At 41.8% G+C, this 25,548-nt stretch overlaps 1 long non-coding RNA gene across 1 annotated transcript in view; it reads left to right on the top strand.

Moving 5' to 3' along the window:
* The window catches only part of LOC138413661 (uncharacterized), a 69,999-nt gene extending 56,603 nt beyond the window's left edge, over window positions 1-13,396 (top strand). Inside the window, exon 4 of the long non-coding RNA XR_011246074.1 lies at window positions 12,873-13,396. This is a non-coding gene — a long non-coding RNA (uncharacterized lncRNA). The remainder of the gene's footprint in view (window positions 1-12,872) is intronic.
* Window positions 13,397-25,548: the final 12,152 nt, after the last annotated feature.

Here is a 25,548-nt window from a genome sequence, read left to right as displayed (position 1 = left end):
CACATAGTTGCGTACTCTGTTGCCCGACCCAGCATGTACAACAGAGTGATCAGATGTGATCAGAACTGAGCCAGTACCTCAGCAGAAACAGTTAAAAATCCAAAAAACTGTCTGATCTAACAGGCTGTGTAAATTAATCCTGTGTTACACTGATGTAATATAACTACCTCAGAATGTCATTTTCCCCATGGTTCTGCACTTGCCCTCGAAGGGTTATAAATGGAGTCAATGGTGTTTTTCCTGGTTTAAAAGAATCCGGAAGTGTAGGCATCTCTGCAACTGTCAATCCAGTGAAATTATTATTTACAGTAAGATTCATACATGATTGTGGCATGTTTTCCATAGTAAGCACATTAACACATATAGCCTGGCTGTACTGTGTGAATAGTGAATCTGCAATAGTGTGTGTGTCAGAGGAAAAGTTTATTTTGCTCATACATTCCTGCACCTTAGCTCTGTCATAAGCTATTTTCTGCTCTGCTGCAAATCCTAATTGATCGAGCTCAATCTTAGCTTTACATTACATGGGCAGATGACATCATTTGATACTGATATTTTGTACCGCTTTCGCAGGCTAATGTTGTTTTGCCGGCTTTATGGCAGCGCACTGTCTAGACAAAGGCGTATATGTACACAGAAATTGAGTGTATAAATGTTTAGACAATCATTATTTTAATTTAAAATTTTTAAGGTTGACTTACCTTTGGTGCTAGGTGCCAGTCATTGTTGGATGGTGGCATCGGGGGTGTTATGTTAAGGCCTCCAGCGCTTTGGTCTCTTTCCAGTTCACATGCTTCAGGAGGCTAAGTCAAGAGTGAAGAGACAATAGTGTAATTTATGAGATAGCTGAAGATCAGGCTCTGCTGTCAGTCCTAGCTTCTCCCAGAGGTTATACGATGTAGTCCTTTATTGTCTCAGGTATGAAGCAATGATGGAAGTCATTTTGCACATTCTCGTCTGTGTCTGTCATTTTTGACAGTCGGCGCTCTCATCAAATAATCCCTTTATAATCCTCCAGCATTTTAACACAGGACATGAATAAATGAAGTGGAATAGTTTTTTTTACATAAAATGTTTGTATAAAAACCAGGTATCTCTTAACTGTCACTTTGCACTTTTTCCAAAACTGCGGTTGTAAATCCATTTCTCAACCTTTAGAATGCTCTCCATATCTTTAACGCTCACAGCACCAAGAGAATATTTTCTTCCTACATACCATCGTCTTTCTTTTTAACAAGACAATTAAGACTCTCTCAAACATCAGTCACTGCAGGCTTTACTGGCATTCATTTCTTCAGGGTAGTACAGCAGTCTCCCAGAGGGCCTGCTAAATCAACCTTAAGACCTAAGACTAGTGCTTTAACCCCTACTACCTCTCTCCAACTCCTCCCCCTCTCAAAGCTTGTCCTTTAGACATTTACTAATAAACAACAGGTCAGCACCTGCGATGGCAGGTGATTTATTTGACCCTGAACAGCCATGACGAGTGCACTGTGAGGAGGGCGGTGGATTGAAGAGGGGAAGATCTTCAGGAGAAAACCAGCTCCACAGCCCCGGAGGCCTGGAAGTCAATGCCCCCACTGTAAAGCACTTACCCGCTTGCTTCGTTCTGCTTCTCATCTGACTGTTTTCTTTATTTCCCCACTAAAAGACAGCAGAATCGTTCCTGTTTATCACCATGAGCTCATAAAAAGCCCGAAGGATAAAATAATCACTTGTACAGCAGGCGAGGGGGTGTTGTGGTATGTCCCCAGTGTGTGACATCACTGAGCCTGACCACTTAGTCCAAGCGCCTCCCAAATCACTACACCCAGTCTCCTACCTGCCAGGCCGGTCACACAGGGCCACCATGTCATGGACCAATGATAAAGGATTAAAGCATGTTTCCCCTGCATCTGTCCAATGGATTGAACTGATCAGACAAGGTACAGCGCAGGATGTTGTCCAAGGACCTAACAAGAGCAGAATTATTGAGTAACAGGAAATTAAAAAATTCCTGCAATGCCGATCCACTACTCAAAGCAATTCTTTTGCAATCTGGGCTGCCCCTTCTCTGAACTCCAGCCATTGGGGGTTCATTTTTTTGTTGTCACAGCCAAAATATCTCCAAATGAAAGAAAGGCAGAGGGAAAACAAAGTCATTGTACTTTGCTTTTCTCACAGTGTTGTTATTGTTTTTTGCAACATAACATCCCTGGGTCCGGTTCTGTTGGAGGTTTCTTCCTCTCACCAAGTGCAGCTCATTGTGCTGTTGGAGTTTTCTCTATAATGTTGTAGGGTCTCTCCCTTACTCTGTACTTTGTGATAATGTGCAATACCAATACATTTGAATTGAATTAAACGTCAGTATAATCTGTAATGATTCCCAGTTCCACACACAAATGAACATGGGCAACAAAATGCAGGGAAGTTTAATGACTGCATCTAGTGTGATTCTAGGTTGTCTGGTTCATCCATCTGGGGTATTTACTTAGTTCCTCTTGCCAAATGCAGATAGCTCTCGAGCTGTTAATTCCCTGCATAATACATGGGATAAAGGCCTAAATGTTCCACTGTTCCAATCTCCCCTGAATAATTACTCAGAAATTTTATTCAAAATGTATGCCTCTTAGAGTCTGATCCTTCTCCATGAATTACAAGAACGGGAATATCTTACAAGTCAGGCCTTCACCAGACCTTCATCATTCTATGTGGGTGTTTCCTTTTGCAGTCTGGAAAGTAACCACGCTACCAAAACCACATTGTTTCATATTACAGCAATCATTTGCAAACATGCAACTATTTCATAGCTGGATGAAAGTGGAATTCCTTGACTGTAAAAGACAGTCAAGATAGTCAGTCATATAGTTTACGTGACCAGATGGAAAATGATTACACCCTGAAGTGACCCCTGAGTTAGACAGTTTGCTTTTATGTGGGCATTATTATGAATTATGTGAGCACATTACACAACCACCAATATGTTAGAGCAGTCAGTGTCTGTAAAACTGTAAGCAGGTGTGAATGGAAACCGAACAGAAGTATCAAACTGTGACCGCAGGCCCACCCAGACCCTTTAGACTCAGTAACAGCGACCTTAAACCCGCATGTAAAATATTAACGAATAGAGGAAAAATTACAGGTGCATTACCTCAGAATTCAGCAACATGTGGGAACAGTTAATGCAGCACCACTAATGTGTCCTAGCTGGCTGCTCTCATTAGTAGGATGGCTGGGGTAGAAGGGCTGGGGCACAGGGTGATGGAGAACATCCATCCAGTCTGTTTGTTCAAAACGTACGCACGCCGAAACGCTACATGAGGATCTCGTGAATTGACTTCCTCCTCTGAGAGAGTCACTCCTCCAAAAAGAAGCATGCAGCTGGGATCACGTACGTGCTCCATCAGTCCTCTGTTACCTCATTTTAACCCTAAACAGATCAGGGTCATAAAGTGCAAGCAAGTAGTTCATTTGTTTTAACCTTCTGGGGGCACCAGATGGGTGGGGTTTGCTCAACTGGAACAGTCCAGACAGCGTCACAAAGTGTTTGATTCACAGTTCTTTCCTGTGGCAGTCAAAATATTTTGGTATTACTATGTTAATGTTTCATCTCCCTGAACTCAGGACAAGACAGAAGTCGTCAAAAAGGTCAGAGGATGAAATGCCGAAACTGAGGAATAGTCTGCAGCTGTATTATTTTATTTTTTTTAAATGTATTTTACCTCTATCACCACAACTGAGAAAGTCTTGGGAGGGTGTGTGTTGTTTCTTTCTTTTTAGTTAATGAAATCAATAATTCAATAGTTTTTTTTTCTTGTATGGAAAAATTCGGAAACATTAGAAAGTCCACGCTTTTGTTTTTTTAATTTCTTGAACCAATTATCTCAGCTTTCCTTGTGACAGGAAAATAAAATGAGGAAATTATTGTTTTGGAAACAATCAGACTTTTGAAAAATCAGCAATCTACAATCATATTTATTTTTTTGAAATAACAACAGCAGAGCATGCCCACTCGTTTGCTTGGAATCTTCCAGACATTTTCCTGCAGGGTTCACTTGGACATTTTCTGGAAATTTTTACTAAGGGGCCAGCAGGCAAAGTTTCAGAACATTTCAGAAGAAACTGACTCAGAGATTTTCAGGAAAATGTCAGCACTTCAGTGCATGTTTGAATGCAGCATTTGTCTCTTCCATCTCCTGAGAAAAATATCTGCATCTTAAGCAGTGAATCGCTCAACTTCGTTCAGCACCGGGTTGCTAACAGCTGCTTGGTGCTGGGCAGGTAATGCACAGACCTGATTCACTGAAAAAAGCTGCCTGCTGACTGAATCAAAACATTAAAGTTGTGTGTTGTAAAACCAAAACAATGAGCTGAACGGAGCTAAAGCACTCATTAGAACTAAGGGGAAATGTGGAGACAAGTAATAGTTCTCTGATTAATCATTGAGTGATAGTTTGGTCTGATCTTTAACACATGGTTTGTCTTTTAGAATTGTTCTTGTGAAATGGGTTATTTTTAGTCTCTGGTAATCAGAAAGTTAAATTAGCTTGTTATCAAGCCAAACTGTCCCTAGCATTACACCAGAAAGCATTAAACGTACTGGTGTGTACTTAATTCCTCATACATGTAAGTATGGCTGTTTTTGGTGCTGTCATGTACATTAGTACAGCAGTCTCAACTTAATTCTCCTCCATCCAAACAATAATTTGGATTAATTGCCAAAGAAAATCTCCCATACAGATGCATGACAGTGAACTCCTGCCCTGAGAGTGTGTATGTATGTGTATTACGGCAGTAATGCAGTTATTTTTCTATCTGTCACAAATGTGAGGACTCGAGTGGAGTGTGAGTTTTGTTTGAAAGGTGGTAAACCTGCTGAGGCTCTTTAATTTCCCCCCTCTTCACCGGCATGAGGGATGGTTCAAAGGGTGACTCTCTGACAGGGCATGTGATCGCTCCTCCGTCCTTTATCTGCCTCCCCACATTAGCACGTAAATGAGGCTGCACTTTGGGTTTTGGGAGCTGAAGCGTGCTCAGTGTAAACAGGAGTTGTACTGTTATCGTTATTGGACAGATTTCTGACATCCTAACACCTCGGTTTCATTAACATTCAAAAGGGCTGGGATTTTGACACTGCCTCTGTTTATACAGATTTCTGAATACTTTGCAGTGGGGGATTGTGTACAAAATGCTGTGTACATGGTATCTCCAGTGCTGAGTTGGGTTCCACACTACCATATTGGCAACCAAAACATTGCATTGTAAACAGATGTATGTATGTTGAAGTTGTTGAAGTGCTCAAGTGTTTCTTTGCTATATTGCAACTTAAGAGGATACAGTCTGACTCTAAAGACTATTTGGATGAAATGATCACAGGGAAAATGAGCTTTTAGTGTAAAATGGATCCAATATTGTAGGTCTAATTAGCTACAGTTCTATATTTCAATGTGGTTTGCATATCGTTGTTCATGTGTATGCTGGAGTGTGTTCTCAGGCCTACCGTGGGGTGACTGCAGGGTCCTGAAACTCCATTGTGATTCGAGCAGAGCTTATCGCATGGGAGAGAACTGGCAGCCTCTTAAAAGGTATTATATGTGCTCTCCTTCTCCTTCCCTCTGCCTGACAGGAGCCCTTGGGATGAAAGGGAAAAGCAGTGGAAAAAGAGACATCGGTTCCCGACATGGGGAAGTCTTTGTTTCTATTCTCTCCATCCCAAGTCTCTCCAGGAATCCTAATTTCCACCATTCACCTACCTATAGGCAGATAAAAGCTGGTTGAAGGGGGGGGGGGGTTCCTCAATTGAGACAGCTTGTAACCAGTCTGCACAAGGGGGGAGCTGCACAAAGCTCTAGAGTGAGAGGAGGTTGGAGCACAGATTTCAAATCGCTTTGAATTTGAACACACTGGCTAGCGAGTTGTTCTAAAGGACATTTTCACAGAGGCTGATCTCAAACCTGGCTGGGAATCTCTGAGCCTAGAGTTTGGATAAGAACGGTGACACACGACATGAGAATCCCCACAAATCCTGAATATTCCCAGAAAACGAAAGAGAAGATGTTGACACTGCTTGTGAGAGGCTGAGTGCTCCATACCCTTGTTCCTCATTATGTTGCTTTCTTGAAACCACTCTTGTTAAGGCTGTTTTCTTTTTTGGGGTGGGGTGGGGGGGGGTGATGCTTAGATGGTGATGTCCAAGTTCAGGGAATGCCAGGCCTGGCAGCTGACGTCCATAATACGGCTGTTTGGCATTAGAATGAGGGAGGGTGAAGTCCATGCCAGTCTCAGGGGAGTGGGAGGTGTTAACTTCTAATGGCTTTCTCTGTCACAGCCCTGACATCTGCAGGGCTCCGAGCTAAAGAGAGTGAGGCCTTTTTGAAAAATTAATGGAGCTGAATGCATCTCACAGCAAGGAGAGGGCTGGATTAATCAGCACATTAAGGGCTAGCTCCGGATTGGAAATAATTATTGGAGCTGACAAGGTGCAGAGGTGCCAGTGCCAGCTCCTTTCAGGAATGCATTTTAAAAAGCAGTTTAAAAAGCCTTCAGATGTTGGCATTATCTTGCGTGACCAAATTAGGAGCAAATGAGAAAAGTTTATCTGGCATTTTGGAGTATTGAAAGAGCTTAGGCTTTATAAATTATACAGTGTGTGTTTGTGTGTGGCGCCAGTGTGTGTGTGTGTGTGTAGGTCTGCGTTCGTTGCTCGAAAAGAGTGCAAATGTGTTTCCTGCATGTGGGGGGAAGGGATGCAGGCAGTGAGAATTATGGGTAAATCCTTTTTCCTAAAAAAAAAAAACCCATAGGTTTCAGATTAAAAGTGGGAGGTTTGTTTTTTTCTAGAGGGACGGCACAAAACTTTAAAGGGGATTAATATAAATGGGTGCTTGAAACTATCATACTGTTTGTGCAAATGAAAAGTGGATGTCTTAACACCCTGAAAGAGCCAGACGGTAAACTGATTACTGTTGACCACCCATGAAAAGCATGAAGAAGGGGGGAACAGAAATGATTTAATAAGCGTCATGTTTTTCTGCCTTTCAGAAATAATCCGCTATATTTTTTTTCTTCCGGGGAAGTGATTGGGCCTGCGTGACAGTCATCATTAATATTCTCCATTTTTCAGACATCATTTGCCAGATAATAGGTCCATCTGTACAGAATAAAGGTGATGTAAGCCAAAAGATATTTCTGTCAAAATCTAAATGATTGCCATTTTTTTCATTTAACATTTGTGTAGAATAAATCTTCTTATTTTAGGAGCGGTTAAGATATAGTGCAGTCAATGAGAATCAGGGATACTGTGATAACTGGCCATCTATATGAAAATTTGTAAAAATGTCTGCAAGATTTTCTCAGGCTAGAAGGGACTGGAACTTTTATTTGCAAACTGAACTGAAAGTATTACAAGTGAGGAAATGGAAAAACGTTTTTCTTGGAGCTGCTTACAATAAAGGCTCCAGTAAAGTTGATGAGCATCTGCTTTTGCAAATTCTACATATTTTATGCATTTCAATTTTTTAACAATGTTACGAATGGTTGATCTGAGCCTTGCTGCATAGCACAAATATGGCTCTGCCCTGAAAGCAAACACAATATGGCCAAATGGATTAACAGTACAAATGTTTACATCTTCATGGTGATATGAAGACAACACCTTTGAAAAGAGGTGGCCCACAACATCAAAAGGGACTCTGTGAGGAATGCCAAATGTTTGGCCAACCGTTTGATCTTTAAAGCCCCTCGATCAGATATGTAACCTTGGATAGAGATCTCCATTATGGCTGTTATTCTCTTTTAACTGCAGCAGCTCTCCAGGTAATGGCAACACACTCAGTAACAAATTGGAGGGGCTGAGTGGCAGCAATCGTCTTTACAATCTCTTTTCCGCTTCAATGAAAGAGTCGCAAACTTCAGGCTGCAGTGGAAACTCGGATGAGCGTTAACCTTAGCCGTGTGTCGATGTAATTCGGTTGTCTAGAGCGTCGTGGCCATCGTCTGCGACGTAATTACACAAGGCATGACTAAAGTCAAACCCTGGAAACTAGGTGGATTTGCAGATGCAATCAGGTTTGTGATATACTCAATTCAAGGGGTACAAATTTGATTTAACTATATCCAGGGGTGATGTATGGGAGAAGATATTACTGAAAAGGCACGTAAATTGAAAAAATAAATAGGAAAAAGATCATCTTAATTACCTTGAAATTAGACTCATATTCCATGCTGCAGATATGACAAATTGACATAGGTTAGAGATTTCATTTGTTTATCCAGCAGTTGAGTTGGTGATTGCCACAGATTGCATATTATAGTTGGTATTCTCATACACCGTATCACTGAAATTGTGTTTGTTTCAGAATGTATTACATTATCAAACCAAAGGTGTGGGAAAAAAAAACATATACATCAGAATTGCTTAGCATTGAATACTAAATCATTTCCAACATAAATGTGTGCGTGTGTGTGCCTGTGTCTGCTCCGTAGCCTGTGGGTTTCATGCTTAAGCTTTTACATTTGTGAAATCCAACAGGATATTTACCACCTGTAAATGCTTACATTTACGTGAAACTCTAATTTCCCCAAATCCATGTGTGTATGATTGTATTTCTGGGACCTCACCTCGGCTCCATTGCCTTAGGGGCTGAGACTGGGGCAGGACTGCTGTGCTCTGTAACACTGAAACTACTGAAACTAAACTGCCTTGGACTCGCTTCTTGTCTCTTTATTACGGTACTTATCAAGAATTACAGTGGAACTGTTGAAGTGCTTTTGTGTTTTTAAGTGTTGTTCGAAGGAAACTGGACTCACTTGAAGACTTTTCACCTCTCATTCAAAAAGAAGAGATGTAAAATACCATGACCTGGATGACTGAGAATCTTCACAGATTTATTTTTGTTAAGAAAGATTCTGCATTTACAGATTGTATATGTATCAATGTGTTTTATTTTGTCTTAAGTCTAAAATACACTGAGTCAGGAAACACTGTCTTTAAACGGAGGCCTGACGATTCTAGAAATCAATTATGCCTTCAGGAAATGACAAACTTCACAAAAGTGGGCGTTTCGGAGAGACATGTCAAGCTTGTCATTATTGCCTCTCCCACCTATTATTTCCCCCTCTGTCCCATCTCTGAACCGCGGCCATGGCCTCAGGCACGGCATTCTGGGTAGTGTTTGAACACACCTCTTCTGTTCAAAAGCTGTTTAGATCCAGGGGATATTTATGGATCTCTTTTGATATTGTTGCATACATTGTGGTGTGGAACACACACACACACACACACACACACACATGCAGGAGCATAGAGTCTTTTTTCTCCATCATTCACACTTAAAACAAGTCGATGGATTAATTTTTGTAATGGATTAAAGCGCCATGAGAGAGCTGTGTCTATAAGAGAAAAGAATGTTCTTGAAAAAGCTTAATGCTGTGAGGATCACTGTCATGTCGTTGAACAGAGCAAATCAATCCTCGTCTCCATGTTCACACACCCACTGAGTGATTGGTCACCATCCCCACCACAAGGTAACATCCCAGACTAGGGCTGGACGATATGTCCAAAATGTTGTCAAGATTTTCAGTTGATATCAATATTTATCCAGATAATAAAATTAATTTAGTTTAAAGACAGATTTTTGCTGCTGAGTGAAGGTTGTGGTTTTAAACTCTTAATGGGCAGAGAATGACAAATACTTAAACAGTAAATAAACAGAAAAGCATATATATATATATATATATATATATATATATATATATATATATATCTATATTTGTGTGTTTTTTTGCACAATCTATGCTTTGTAGATTTTTCAGTCATTATAATCCCTTTCTCTCATTTCCTGCACTTCTTCTCCTGTGATCAAAACATGCAGGAAAACTTTTTTGAAAAATTTCAAGTTAGAAATATATAACAAAAAGCTCTGTGTGTCCCTTATAATAGCCGGCAATTAAACTTCATCTTCATGCTGTCAAGAGAGAGTTCATGATGGTCAAAGGTCCTAAACTGGAACCATGGGTGCTGCGCAGGTGCTGATGGTACAGTACAGCGGCAAAGAGGAGCTGTGAAAAAGGGCAGCTGCCAGCGATTTAATGAGGGAGCAGGGGATGCGGCCCCCCACCGCAACTCATCGCCACTTAATGGCATTGCTAATCCCTGCAGAGACGGCACTGTACACACAATTACGCTGCCCTCCATGTGGCGAAATATTCCAACAACACTTTCTCACACCCAACGTCACCAGTTAGCTGCTCACAGTCAGTATATGATTTCAAGAACACTGACAAAAGAAAAGACGAGCTGCCTCTTACAGGTGAGTCTGTGTGTGAGTCTTTTGATTGTTGGTTCAAGCGAACACTGCCACTCCATCCACTTTGTAACTGAAGATGTGGTTTGATGGTGTAACGATCTACCCATTGTCAACAGAGTTGTTCAGGAAGTCAAAATCTCATTCATTTTGTGAATAGATATTTTGATTATCAGCCATGATATTGTAACCATCAGAGGTACCACAAGCAACAGGACTGTGAAACGATGTTATATGCTCCTGTCAAGGAGAAGTACTACACTACTCACAACCCTCAGGTGTGGTTGGTGGAGCTTGCTGTTAAATGTTTAGTACAAACACGAAAATCATATTGAATCAGATCGTTTAGCATTACATTACCTTTCTAACATGAGATAAGGAAGAGAAAAGTCCAAAGGGGTTAAATCCAGAAGACGTGTTGGAAGTCATAGGAAAAGGATCATCTGCAAAGGTTTCAGGAATGTGTTGGTTCTCCACTCAAAATAATGATGTACATTCTGGGACCTTAGCCTTTTTTCTGTATTTCCAATATTTTCCTCCAAATCAAATGTTTTCTGGTCAAGATTCCTCTCATAGCTGGTCAACCTGTTTCCAGGCTCAAAACTTTTTTATAAGGATTTTCTGAAACATCAATGGAGAAAATAAATGGGAAATTTCCAGCCAGAACCAATTCTGATAGTCATAATTCCACTGTAGTAGCATTAAGGGTTAAGACAGACCCATCAATAACCTATGGTCATGTTCAAATGCTCTTGATGCTCTTTAAAGCAATTAGCCATGAGCGTGAAATGTGAGCTGCTGGTTCACCTGTTTTTCACAACATTGTACCATTATCAAGTGAATGGTTCCTGACCTGTCAGCTTTGCCTGGAATTCTGACCCACATTTTCCCTCACATCTATTCAACAAGAGCCTCGAGCCGCAGCTAACTCCAGCGATGTGCATATACAAGCCTCCGTTAGCTCACTCGTCAAACACAATGGTTTTGCTTTGTTTATATATGACACCAGCAATTCCCCTGTCTATATTTGAGCAGATTCTCATTAGAATAGCTCAGAGAGAGAACATGAATTTATGGCAGTGCTCACCACACGCACAAATCTCACTCTTAGTCCTTGTCGTTGCAAAGCGCGGGTCAACATGTGGAAATTGATTTGCAAGTGAAACTCAAAAGCATGAAAATCCAAACCACACTCCACAAAAACATTCCACGTATGAGTTTGGTGGTCTGGACGAGAGGGATCACTCACACCGTCACAGATCCTGAGAGGTAATGTGTCTAGCACTGGTAAAACATCTCAATATGTGAACACGAGTTCACAATTAACATGACTCATTCCAAATATACACATGTAGAACACAATCAAATTCATTCCCAGCTGCGAGCTTGGCTTGTTTCTCGAGGAGAGATGCTTATTCGCCTTGTCTGGGTAATAATTTACAGATTTGCTGTCTCACAGTACACACTCATTCTTTGACTTTAAGTTGATACTTTGGTCTCAGTGGGACTCCAGGGCAGCGGAAACAAAATCTTTATGATTCTCTACCCCTCCATATGTTCTGGTTTATGAGCAGCTACCTCTGCCTGGGAATTCACCCTGTCATGTCAGGACAAAGTGGGCATTTTCTTCATAGTTGAGAGGATATGCCCATACATGTGGCGTTGCCCACCTGCCCAATACAAACACACAAACACACACACACACACACACACACACACAAGCGCTCGTCATCTATACACACATAACACACACACACAATCCTTCCTTCAGCCCTCTGATCCAGATGTGCTGTGCTCCCGGCATGGTCTGAGCTGCCAGCTGAGCAGAAGAGCATTACCTTGGCAAAGAGCAAAAAGGCCAGATGAAACCGTCAGAGGAGGGGGATTAATGTTCTCTGACCATTTTTATTGGGGACCTGCATCTGTGTCTACTGGCCACATACAGTGGAACTGACCCATTAACAAATGCTCTGACACTCTGGTTTGAATAACGAACATTCAAACAAGGTAGATTAATGTCACAGCTGCTTTATGAAGTTGCTCTTGACACAGTTACTAAGTTCAGCATGTTTCAAATTCTGTGTTAAATTCTGACAGCAGTAAATAATTGTTAGTGAGTTATTGTTAACAATAGTGTGATTTGTTGAAACAGAATGGATTGATCTGAGGCTGCAAAGGCAGCAAGCAGCTCTAATCATTTTACAGTTATAAGTTAAAGGAAAGCTCTTGACGAATCTTTCGGTGCATGAAAGGGAGACGGAGGGCCAAAGAGGGCTAACCTCGAGGGGCGGTGCTTCATATTTCTCTCCAAGAGGATTATGGGGGATTTCGTACACAGACACTTCTCAAAACCAAAAGGAGGCCATGGTGAATCCTATAAACAGTGGTGGATGATTTATTTTTTTGGTGTCCATTCTGTTGTGACAAAAAAATGAAAAGTGTACCAGCACTAAATTACTTCATCTTAACTGCTTTACAGACAGACCCATGTTATTAAGTTTTTTCTCTGCTTGAAAATATGCCATTAAATTTCATTTGGGAAACATTTACTGGTGTTAAAGACAAATCAATGTGATCTTTATCCCCCAGCACACGCTGAGCCACCAGTGGAAACAGAAATGGAGTGAAGTGCTCTCGCTGCAGTTACCCCCATCATCTTTGACAAATGGAGCAGCGATAGAAAGGCCTCTTTGAGTGAGTTGTAACTTTCGGCAGCCCCTTGCAGGTGTGGGTGATCTTTCATCCTTCCAGCCCTCCTCCTCCTCCTCGCCATCCTATCTCTGGCCTCCATCAAAAGTGAACGTGATGCCTCAGGTTCAGATTAACTCCACTTTGACAGACCAAAGGCCTCCCCTCCTCCTGCCCCTTTCCACCTCAACTCACACATCTCCTACAACAGGGGAAATTAGGGCTAGTTTAGCAGATCTTACAGCACCACTAAACACCGCCCCAGATCGCTCACTGATTGCTTGGCTCAATCCATTGTGTCCCCCCCACCACTCCTCTTCGCTTATCTTTGCCTTTGGCCAAAAGCAGCTTCACTACTCTGAACTCACCTCCCATTTCCAACACACACACACAAATACACACACATGCACACACACAATCCTCCCTCCAGCCTGTCCAGAGAAAATATGTAACTAACATATTGCGAACAGTCCCAGCAGGGTCAATAGATAATATCAGTTCAGACTGTTGCGATGTCACAATGTTTGCTTTGTGTTTTTTCTAGAAAAACTCATACAAAGTTAATGTTTCTTTTAATTGTGGATTAAAACAGACGCTTTGCTGTGTCTATGACAAACTGTGAGAGCTCCTTTATAGGTGATTATCCTTGCTTCATCCCAGACAGGCTTCAGTGGTAACAGATTTACCTGGAATGGGATCACTCCGAACAAACTGTGGTTACCCATCTCTGAATAGACATTGCCGTGTTGATTGCTCGAGGAAAGCTGTTCATTTTTTTAAACTGAATCTCACAAGATGTGTATTATTTAAAATAAAACCTCTCTAAGTATGACTCTTGCAGTAATTATGGATGATCAACCTTTGTGGCAAAGTGCTTAAACGCCTGTGGTTGGGTGAGCCCTATCATTTGTCTCTCTTGTCAGTTTCCTGTTTTCTTGAGCAACTCCCCTGACCTGGCTGGCAGGCCCGCCTGCCCCAAAGAGCACTTTCCCTTTCCTCGTTCTGTGTCGGGCCATCAGGGAAGAAGGGAGGGAGGAAGGGGGGGTGGGAGGCAGGGGTGAAGGAGGGGTCTGACTTAATCTGACCCACTGCTCAGGTCAGTGAGCTGCTTACTGGGTCTATCCAAACATAGGGGCTTGTTTTGCTAAAGCTGTGGAAAGAAGAAGTACCCTCTTAAATCAATGCTTTACTTAGAGCTGTGCACATGCAAGGTTGTTATGCGTGAAACCACAGGAGGCAGAGCTGGCACACAACCAGCAGTGTGCTCCTCTCCTTCTTACTCCCCTCACCATGGAAGCAAAGAAAAAAGGAAACTCGCTTCTGTGCACGGTCAAAAACTTTTTGAATGCCAATAGCTGTATTGCTTCATTTTTAAAGTGCAAGTCTGTGCAATAATTCCCCCTACAATTGGTGTGGTGCACTAAAATGCATTTACAGTTGGGCCCTAACACAGCATGTGCTCTTCGTATGACAAAAGGGAATTGCTCTCTGAAATGCATCCAGCTGGGTGTACTTATCCTTTTCTCTTGACATATTTTCACCAGAAAGTCCGGCCCTGATCTAATCGTGACGCTGCAGAGAGACCAGGCCCAGCAGCTCACATGTATGTTTGTTGTGCACTGCAGGCTGCGAGCAGTTTGTGTTTTTACTCTGCTGTTCAGGTATCATATGATCTAAAGAGGAATGTCAAAATCAGCCAGATTTATTGTTCCTGTTTGACTGAGCGTTTGCAAAGGAAAAGAGAGAAATGTTTTCTTTAGCTTGAGGAGGCATTTAAGGCATCTTTGAAGTAGCTGTAAGCAGGGCAGGGCACTAAACTGCCTTGTTACGGAGAGGGTCAGATGCATTGCACACTACAGAGGTGAATTGTCATTTAGATTGAATTTTTATGAGCACCCAGAGGCACTTCTCTCAAACAGACCTGAGGTTCTTTGCTTTCAGCAAGGTAAGGCGTTGTGAAGTCATCACGCCTGACACTGGAAAGAGAGGAATTCACATTATCACGTGTTTCTTCTGCAGAGGTAACTCAAACAGTTGCACGTACCATATGTATAAAGGGGCAGTAAACTTCGATCCAGGCTGTGTGGGGCTTCTGACAAACAAGGCAAGTGGTAAAAGGCTCTTGTTGTGACTGTAAACAAAGGCTCTAATTCACCATAATGGCTCTATGGGTCCAGTGCACTGGGAGATACACTGGCCAGTCTCAGTAGCTTAATTATCTTTCTAATTTGTATTAGCACTGGCTATCCTCTCAGGGATAATTATGTATCTAGTGTATGAGCGAACTTAATGAGGTTAACTTAAGTCTTTACATGGAATAAGGGTTCAGTCACCTTATAGTTGAAAATAGAAAGGGCCCACTGCTGGTGTGTTTTCCTCCGATACACACATGAAGTCTCGTAAATCCCAGTGGAGAGTTGAAGTAAACTGAACTTGTTCACATGGTAACACTAAAGCAGAGGAGACGACAGGAAGTTAGTTTGTGGTTCTGGTTGAAGGACGGTGTGTTTAATCAGTTGAGAGAGGCGCTCTACACTGGCTAAACCTCGTCCATGCTGATCTGTTGCAGATAAAGGTCAAAGACTGTTCCTATCAGCTCAATACAACCTCTGCAGCACCTCTACCAGCTGAAAATCACTGTGCACTGAAGTGAATCATGTTTAGCAGTTATTGATAAGGCCGATAAGAGCTCTAGCTTGCTTCTCGATATCCTCTGAATTCCCAAAGTCTTGTGATCGTGTCGTTTCCCTCTCGGTTCATGTATGATATACAACGCATCACCAGCAAAAAAAGCATATTTTCTCTTATGACTAAGAGTAATCCACAGCTAAAGAGCCCTCATTTATTTGCTGCACCCCTCCTATTTTTGCTTGCTCAGTACTTAGCTGTTTTTACTGCAGCTTAGGAAGGGAAACCATCTTATCTGTGACTGGGGGGATTTATTAGTGCGAAAAAGATAATTGCTATTCATAGGCCACTGGGGGCTGATTTACAACCACTAATATTTAGGATTCCTAGAGCCGTTTTTCAGCTTTTTTTATCTGCAGCCCTGCCTGGAGCACAGAGGGGAGAGAGGTCAAGATGGACGGGGAGGGATGGGCGGGGCGAGGCGGGGCGAGGCCTCTACTCAGAGCAATTTGGCTGAAGACTAATGTGTGAGGAAGTAGCCGACATGAAAAGGTCTCTTGCACGTAGGTCTGCCTGGAGCTGACAAACACCTGTTCTATTTAACTGGTAATGAGTCTGCAACTCAGATCGCTCTTCTTGTCTGTGACAGCCGTCCTAAGAAAACAAAAGTGTTGATGAAGGAGACAAATCTAGAACAATGCTACTTTAAAATATCTTCTTTTATGTTGAATATATGAAAAAAAACATTTGAATGACCACATCAAAAATTGAACATTACTTAAAAGCCCCTCATTTACCATCATCCCTCTGGCTTCTCTGGTTTGTGACCTGCCAGTGGAAACCTGCCTTGTCCTCATAAAGGTCATACCTTGGTTATGTTGATTATATTAACTGAACCACAGGTAGCATTTTTTTTAGTTTGGGAAAGGTTGGTTGCAGGCGAAACAGGAAATGAAGAGTTTTGGGCCTGTCTGTCCACGCTGATCCTCCAGCTAACCGGGAGGCAGCAGGGGCTTCAGCGAGAGCACTCAGATGTGAGGTCACAGGTTCAAAGCCCAGGTGTTGTGCCTTGCAGCAGGACACTTCCCAGTCTAAACAGTGTAAATGATTTTAGAGAATGTAGAGGTTAACCCAAGATCAAACAGAGCCACCTCTGAAGAAAATCGTTCTACTGTATCTGTAAAGGACATCGGTTTGTTAACACAATGATCTGCTCCGATCTGGTGTGTGTGTCTTTGCATGGGTGTGTGGTTATTTGTTGTCCGGAGTTAAGGACTTAATTTTGGGTCACACCAAGTTTTCCCATTTGTCAGATCAGAGCAAAATCAAATAGCAAATTGAAACAAATCTCCTACCACGTGTTGATGAATGAATGTCATTCTTTGGCCGCTATTGGGTCTCTCAATCAGAACAACAAAAGACCTAGTTTGATGATGTTGTGAAGCAGCATATGATCATGGGAGTGGGTTGTTGTCTTCACCACCTTTATTGATGAAAATCTACCTGACACGACAGACGCAAATCATGTTCATGGATGAGGTCAAGTATTAGTTTTATTCACGTGATGCAGAAAGCGTCGATAAATAATCATGATCCGTTATCAGTGACAAATACAAACACTGGAAGGCAAAAACAGCCTACTGGCTAACTGGCTAGCGTTTTTTCCCCTCCTCATATGTTGTTTTCCCCTAAAGTTACAGCAGAGACGTGCGACGATGAAATCTGAACGCAACCAAAACAAAATGTCCCATTAGCTTGAATAAAATTGGGAATGTCTCTGGGTTTGAACATTGTTGGAAACACTTAGAATAATGTAAGCACAGCATTTCCAACAGAATTAATTTGATCTGTAGAGGTAGTGGAGGTGCACACATACAAACAATAAGCGACACATATTGAGTGACAGGGACACAGACTAAATTTGAAAGGGAAGTTCCATCGTAAGAGAGAGATATCTGTATTTCATGCCTCTTGCTGGTATGTGCACAACTGCAGCTAAAACCATGAGGTCTGGCTGTCTGCAAATACATGTGTAGCAGTGCACACAGCAAGTTAAAGTGTAAAAAAAAAATTGGTTCGTTATAAAATTGCTGTGGGACAAATGAGAATAAACTTAATAGGATAAAATAAATAGGAAATTACACAAGTCAATCAAATTCACAACATAGGTCAAGTTGTTTTTGACATTTAAATGAAGAATTGTTATATTATATCTGTAAACACTTATCAAGTGTAATTTAAAAATGTTTTGTCCAAATGAAAGAGCAGTCAGTGGATATAAACTGTGATTTTATAGCACTCTGGGAAAAAAGACATGCACTGCCTGAGAGAATCCCAAGAACATGCAGCTGCTTCCTTTTGATTCTTCATTTCATTGATTTAATTTCTCATCCTTAAGAGATGTCACTTTGTCTGAAAATGTATTCATCCTGCATATGCGACTCTTAATAATGCTAATCTTTTTGCCAGAGCAGAAATCTCATGGAGGGATAATCTGAGATAAATATAGTTAATTGAGGCCAGGTGAACTTTCTTTATCAGCAGCACAGTCAACCAATCTGGAGTAAATGCGATAATTAGAACGGAGATGTCTTCACCGAGAACAGAGCGCGGTCCTGTCCCGAAGCCATTTCCCTCAAATTATATCTGATTTCACAACACATCAGAAATCTATAAGAAATTAGTGGGCCAGCAAATGCTGTAATGTTTCTATAGACAAATGTAAACATGATCATCTGGAAGAAATAACCAAGAGGGACATATTCAGATTGCATGTTTCTAAAATGACACTGCAACACTTTTATATTAACATTCTATTATAGTAAGTGCAGCAAATAAGAAGAAGCTTCTTCCCTGAAAATGTGTGAAAAGCAAGCACTCCTCTCTCTCTTTCATTTACTGCTGAGCTAAGAAAGGGTGCTCTCTTCAGCCATACATGCAGCCCGTGCTCCGCTGAGCCTGACCACCATTAACACCCCTGAGGAACCACGTCCTAATTACTCATTCAGCCTGACAGAATCTCCTTAATTACAAACTTCATTAGCCTGCAGGACTTTGTTTTTCTCCAGAAAAGGAGGGAGCAGGGGACAGCTCAGGCCAAGGTGCAGGAGGAGGTAAAGCGTAGGTGCTTTAGCACCTTATTCCTCCATGCGTTTCTTCTTTTTTTTTCCAAAGGAGATGTTAAGACCTCAGTCAGAGATCTAATTAGATTCATGGTGAGAATCAGACACCTTTTAACTAGCCTCTGGAGTCCCCCCTAAAAGGACAGTGAGATCCAGGGTAAGAGAGGCACAGAGAATTAAATGGACCCACTGCTGCCTTTCATGTGTGAAGTGGTCTTATTCGCTATGTCCTCACCTCCAAATACAAAATAACCTGCAGCACTTACACGCCCTGCTGCCATTATACCTCGCTTATAAACACATAGGACAGCCCTTGGGGGGGGCAAAAGCTGTAACAAGACTGTGCACAATGGCTTCTGGCTTTTGCACTAATTGGACTTGAAAGGATGTATATTACCATTACCTTGTTTCATATATTGTACAGTCAGTGTTGCACCTGTTTCTTCTGACTGCCGTTTTATAGTCCAAAATCATTTGAGATGTTCGCGTAGATTATTGCACATCACATGGCTTCACAGTCACCCCCAACTTATTTCTGTCAGGTTCACAGTTCACATGTTCATGCTGCATGCAATTATATGCTAGCCCCCACTGCAGGTGGAGAAGTAATCGTTTCACCTTAAGCTTACATAAACCCAAGAAGTTATGCTTGTTATTAATTAGAAGCTCTCAGAAACTCCACTTGAAATCTTTAGACAACGTTAGCATCCCTCTCCTTCAATGGTTAAGCTCTGCAATGTGCAGGAAGAACACTGTGAGTGCATGAGAGTGAATGATTAGCATGTATAATTTGGGTTTGTTTCTCTGTGGAGGTGCTAAGGTGTTCATTGGCCCGTAATAGATGTCACAACCTGAATTACTACCACCAATCATTTACACCGCCTGTCAAGGAAAGCTCCAGCTCTCTGAGGAGTCATACAGAAACCTTCACATTTATGCTCAGGACAAATGGCTAAACACCTTTTCTTCTCTTTCTACTTTGTTTAAACATGTCAGTGTTTAGATGTCACACACATCAGCACGTTGTATTTTACCCTGTAGAACATTTCCAACACATGGCTGTACTTTTTTTACGACAGGGAACTCAAGAACTTCTGCCCCATATTCTCTATATTACTTCCATGCTTTGCAACTTATGCTTCAGGACATTGTAGCATTTTCTTTTCAACTAGGAAGAGCAGAGAATGCAGAGATACCCACCAGCTCCCCACAAATGCAAATGGAGACACACACACCCCGCAGAAAATATTGTTTGTGCATGTTAGTCATGTTAAAACCAACTTCAAGCGTCTGTCAAACAGGGGGGATGAGGGTATTATGTCAGCACTGACCAGAGAATTGGCACAGTTTTGCATCGATGCCGCAAATAACTTCAGTATTGTATGAAAAGCTAATGAGAGCTGGCATTAAGACTTTGGTCAGCATTCACTAAGATGCCGGGTGAGGCTGAGGAGCAGCTGAAATTTCAGGATTAACCATAAGCGTCAAAAAATCCTCGCTATTATAGATGTTTGTTATAGAGTTACATGTTATTATTGTGTTTGTCCCAGGAGAATTTTGAGGAGGGGGGAAAAACATATGTCTCAAAGTAGAGAGGAAAATAACTTAAAGTGCTTGTTAATACTTTAAACTTGTGTAGTTATTATTTTAAATTGTTGCATTTAAAAAGCTCCTATATGAATTTAGTGTCTAAGGTTTCAAAATGTTTTGTGTCAATACACAGATCAACACAAACAACATGTTTTTAATTAATATATAATTATTCTCTTTATTGTTCAATATATATATATATATATATATATTAATCAGCTTGTGTTAAAATGGCATTATAACCCAACAATTGATAAATGTTTTTACACAAGTCTTTATGTGCTTTTTATATATTTTGTTGAAGTTGGGATGGTGGGATATTGCAAATAGCCTTTGTTATAAATAGTGTGTCACTTACCAGTCTGTGCTTGTTTTTATCGTTACAGCTGATTTCAATGTTATTGGTAATTAATTTCACAAAAACCTGTACGTATGAAATAGTTTCTCTAGTTGATGATTAGTTTACATTACATTATTGAAAAAGCAGTATGTAGTTCTAATAATAACTTGACATTTACATGAATAATTTGTCACAAGCATGAACAAAAATAATCTGAATAGCTAAGGCCATAAGATAAATATTATTTACTTGTGAGGTTTATTTGAGTTTAATGCTTCACTCTGTCAACACCAACCTATTTTAAAGTACTTGATGAAAAATCCAAAGCTCTGAAATTACATTTGAAATGTGTCACAAGTTCAGTCGACTCTCACGCTGAAAAAGAATAAGGCAAAGCGATGCACCATCCATTATCCAAGTGCACACAGGCCCCCGTCCAAAAAGTCCACCACTAGTATTTCATACCGCCTCACTTTCCAGACACTAAGCACTCAACTGCTGTCAGATGCAGCCAACGGAAACCTGATATTTCGTGTGTTTTTTGGGGGCAGATTTTTTTCCCTCCCAGCTACCAAGAGGGGGAGACATAGCGAAGTTCAGATGGGTGCAAAGGCAGGGACAGAAGAACAGGTGCCCACAATTTCACCTGTCTGCTCAGTAACCCACACACCAGCAGCTATATTCCATTTCAGCTCTAATTGTAGCCACATTTTGCAGCACTGTCACAGAGCTGAAACTGGAGAAGAAAAGTGGACAGAGAAACTAGTTTTAGACGTGAGCTCATTTCATTGGACGTGATCATATCCTGTCACAGAAAGAAACAAAACACAGGCAGAAGAATCAGCAGCCTTATGGGTTGGACATGAGAGTAATGCAGCTTCAATGAGCTGCAGTCGGCCTACAGCAGGAGGCTGTAAAATCTGTAGTATTATTTTCAAAAGTACCTGCTGGCCATGGCACCGGCCAGCAAGCACACAGACCTGCTGATGGTGTGGAAGGGGACTCGCAGGTCAAGAGACACAGAAGAGTTCAGCAGGCACATGTGATATATTTAGTGAGGCCATTGTTTGTTTTATTTAGGGAGCGAATTGAGGATTTTCCAAACTGCAGGGCCCCTGAGGTATTTTATCAGGTGTACAGTCCACCATATGTTACACATTAGTGTGCAGAGGGGATTGCTGGTTGCAGATACAACCTATAAAATGTTTGCAGTTTGGAACTTCAGAGGACAGGGGGTCGACATTTGCTCTCCTCATAGCTGGTGGATAAGTGGGAAAACACTTATATGCAAATGAAACTGCGTTGCATTACAGGCCAAACTCCCCCCCCCCCCCCCCCCCCCCCCCCCCCCACCCTATCATCAAAGAAAATAAATGTGAGGAATCTATGGCATTTCAGCTGAATATTAATGCAGTCCAAATGGATGTTTACTGCTAAAGCCAATGAAAATAATAGGAGGTAAAAACAGCTAGGCTGTAAACTGTCTGCGGCTTCCTCAAACTGAGCCGTGCCTGTGCGGCGTGGTAACGGCACGGAGCGGGCCGAGTTCAGGCAGATGCTGGAGTTGTCTGTGGAGTCTGCGAGGGGCATTATGGGACCGAGGCCAAGAAGAAGCCCGGAGAAGACGGAGAAAGAGGCGTCTGTGCAGGTGGAAAAAAAGTTTAGTGTTTCTGAACCGAAGCACTCGACGTGAGATGGTCGTTTGTCACTTGTAGGTCTGTGACATCTGTGTTGGTGACCTCAGTGAGCACGGGCAGCGGAACAAACTGCAGAGCTGGGTGTGTCTGAGCAGCTTGTAATGTGGCTGTCGGCTTTGTTCATCTATTAACAATCACATTTTGCTGCCAGGCTCTTAGCGTGTAACCCTGCTCTGAATTTATTGTGACAGCTTAATCAATTGTTGTATCCAAATGTAACTTTACATATTGATGATGTCACTTGACATTTTTTACTTTTTTAAAAACATCATTGCACCTTTGTAGTGTATTTTAGACAAAAGATTGACTAGACTTGATTGTACATAAGCCAATTCACTTAAATCATTCAAGTCCATAGAAATACAAAGTAACGTGCGTTTTAAAGTTGGTCCCTGCGCCTGCGCAGTTGATGCAATAGGAAGTCAGCGGAGCAGCTGACTGACTGACTGACTGCTGTATATGGCGAACTTGAAATTGCTGCATTTGGAAAACATAATCATCAGAGCACATCATCATGGCTGCTCCTCCCTGGTTATTAATAATAAAGAGAGAAACTGGATCCGGGGCCTCGATGTTTAATTTATTATTATGTAAGCTAATTGAAGGGTGATTGTATGGTAATTGCTCATTAGTCCTGTATATTTATCGCTGTACCTTATGTCAAGGCCAAGGGAATTGTGTAGGCTCGATTTCTCTCGTTTCAAGGATCAATTTCAGAGGCAATTTGTGCAACAGGACAGATCGGGTTAGTCGTGCAGGTCAGGGCCCGGCCTACAGGTGCTGCCACCTCTCACGCTTGATATTTATTTCAGCCTGCATGTTTGGAATAAAACCAGCGGCGGACAGCCAGCGGACAATGTGTTGACAAACTACCCAAAGCCATCCTTTCACAAAACACTTCTCCCGATCAATTATTGACTTTCAGCGCTAATGCGAGGCCTGTCCCCTCCCTCTGCCACCATTCACATTAGTGGTGTCAGCAGACGTAATTATGCCTACTAATTGCAGATTAGAGGTTTTGGGTCAGTGGGGTCATTTGATAGGAGCGACTACTCTTTTCAGTGACGGATAATCATTTCACGTTGCAGGCTAAATGTTTAATGCAGCGGGGGATCCGGTCCAAAAATGTCCCCCCCAAAAAAGCCCGGGCTCGGGTGGTGAAGAATCGGGGTTGTTCGGGAGCTGTGCGGTGTTTCATGGAGAGTTTGGCCCCTGAGCGGGACTCAGGCAGCTTAAGTTTAGATAAGCGGGTCAGCAAAGGTCCCGCACAGCCGTGTGGCCCTTTACGCACAGTGTGGAGTGAGTGTGGAAGAAGAGGGATGTGGTGTTTGTGTGTGTGTGTGTGTGCGTGTGTGTGTATGCACGCACACGCTGTTTGAATTCTGTCCAAACCAATTAAATTCACGGGACCTTAGTCTCAAATTGCGCTTGATCGTCCTTTAATAGGATCTAAGCCGAAGAATTTTTAAGACGCAAGAAATTCATGAAGAAAATTTAGCATATGCGCGGTTTACAAACCTACATGAGCAATGCAATTATTTTCCCTATAATTTAAAAAATATCGACCTAATTTCCACTGAAACCTGCTTCACAAAAATGCAAAATATAATACAAAATGACTATTTTTTTAAAAGCAAATGTTTTTTATCCTTTTCGATCATTGCCTTAAAAATAAGACGTATTGAGACTTAATTAGAACAAAGACCGTCGGATACTAGCCTGAGTTTTTTATTATTGTAAAAAACAGTATTAATTTTTTATTTTAACCTTCTAAATTATCATGTCCGCACTTTTTTAAAATGTTCCCTCATAAACAGAATTATTCTAAAGAAATATTTCCGGGATAAATCCAATCACGCGGTGTGAGTCCCTAATGAGCAGCCATGTCTCCTGTGTGTCCATACAGGCGCACATAGAGGGTGAGTCTGGGGGGGAGACAGGGGGAGAATGCGCCAAATTTGTTTGCGGCGGATCAAGGCTCACCGCCTCCACTGCACTTTCTTTATCTTAATTCCAACTTGAAAAGATATAATTATCTAGTTTGAACAGGACTGCTATCAAATCCTTCTTTATAGGCAGGGAAGGGAAAAGCTCGAGTGGATTGTGGAGCTCTGAGCCGCTCCGTGTTGCCCGAGATAGGAGTAATGAAGTTGTGGAGTCCGGAGATACAAAGGGCATTAACCTCATTAGCATGAAACCTTTTCTTCTAACTATTGTGGGACCCTTTCAGTCCTCTAATCCCCCCTATTTCAAAGCTGGGTTTGTAATAAAGCTTTTAGGTTTTTTTTTTTTTCAAAGCTAATGGTATTCTCTAAAGATTTTTATTGCTGTTATAATCTATGGGCCGATTAAGAATTCCCTCCTCAACCCAAACCACATAAACATCTGTTTTTTAAATACTTTATGAAACAATAAAACAAAAACATGCACCTTGCACCAGAAAACACTCAAGTTGGGTTTGTAGGAGAAAAGCAGAATCATAATCCAGTTTTGATTTAAAACTGAGCTTCATTGTTTTGCTGCTGGTTTGTTTGTGTGTAAATAGGGAATCAGTTCCTTGCTGTAAATAGCATCTCTTTTTTTTTTTTTGGTTTAGCCTAAAGGCTGCCTTAAAGAAGTCCTGTATAATGTTCCCGTTCAGTCCACAGCAGCAGCATGATGGAGCCTACAAGACAAGATTTGAAACAAAGATCCCATTTTGCGGGCACACTGCAACCTCCCCTTATCGCGTCGTGAGGGGTAGTCAGATTGTGCTAAATTATGTCCAACCAAGCCCCCTTGGATCCGTGGATTAAGAGATTAAAGTGGACCACTGGGCAATGCACCCCCCTCCCTCCCCTCCCCTCATATTACTCGCATGATAATTGCCCAAACTGATTTGCACCTCCACAAAAGCTTGTGCAGAGTCTTTGTAGCTGCAGCGGAGCCCAGGCTTCAGCAGCGCCTCTCAAGTAAAACAACCTAACCTGGTCCATTCCACACACTGAGGCAGTGGACAGCAGATTACAGGCTGCAGCATTTTCCCCTCTGTGTCTTTAAAAAAAAAAAAACCTCAAATCCATCTAACTCCACAGACCTCACAGAGCAGCCCCACGGTATTCTCCTCCAGAATAAGAATAAAGATCATCGCCCTATTTTGTCAGAGGCCTCCGCTCTGCTGCGCTACACAATCAAAAGCCTTTATATTTTACTGCGCGCAA

Source organism: Paralichthys olivaceus, chromosome 14, assembly GCF_024713975.1.
Source record: "Paralichthys olivaceus isolate ysfri-2021 chromosome 14, ASM2471397v2, whole genome shotgun sequence".
In the NCBI taxonomy this organism is placed as follows: domain Eukaryota; kingdom Metazoa; phylum Chordata; class Actinopteri; order Pleuronectiformes; family Paralichthyidae; genus Paralichthys; species Paralichthys olivaceus.
Note: the sequence above shows the minus strand (reverse complement) of the source record. Positions and strands in the feature narration are given on the sequence as shown.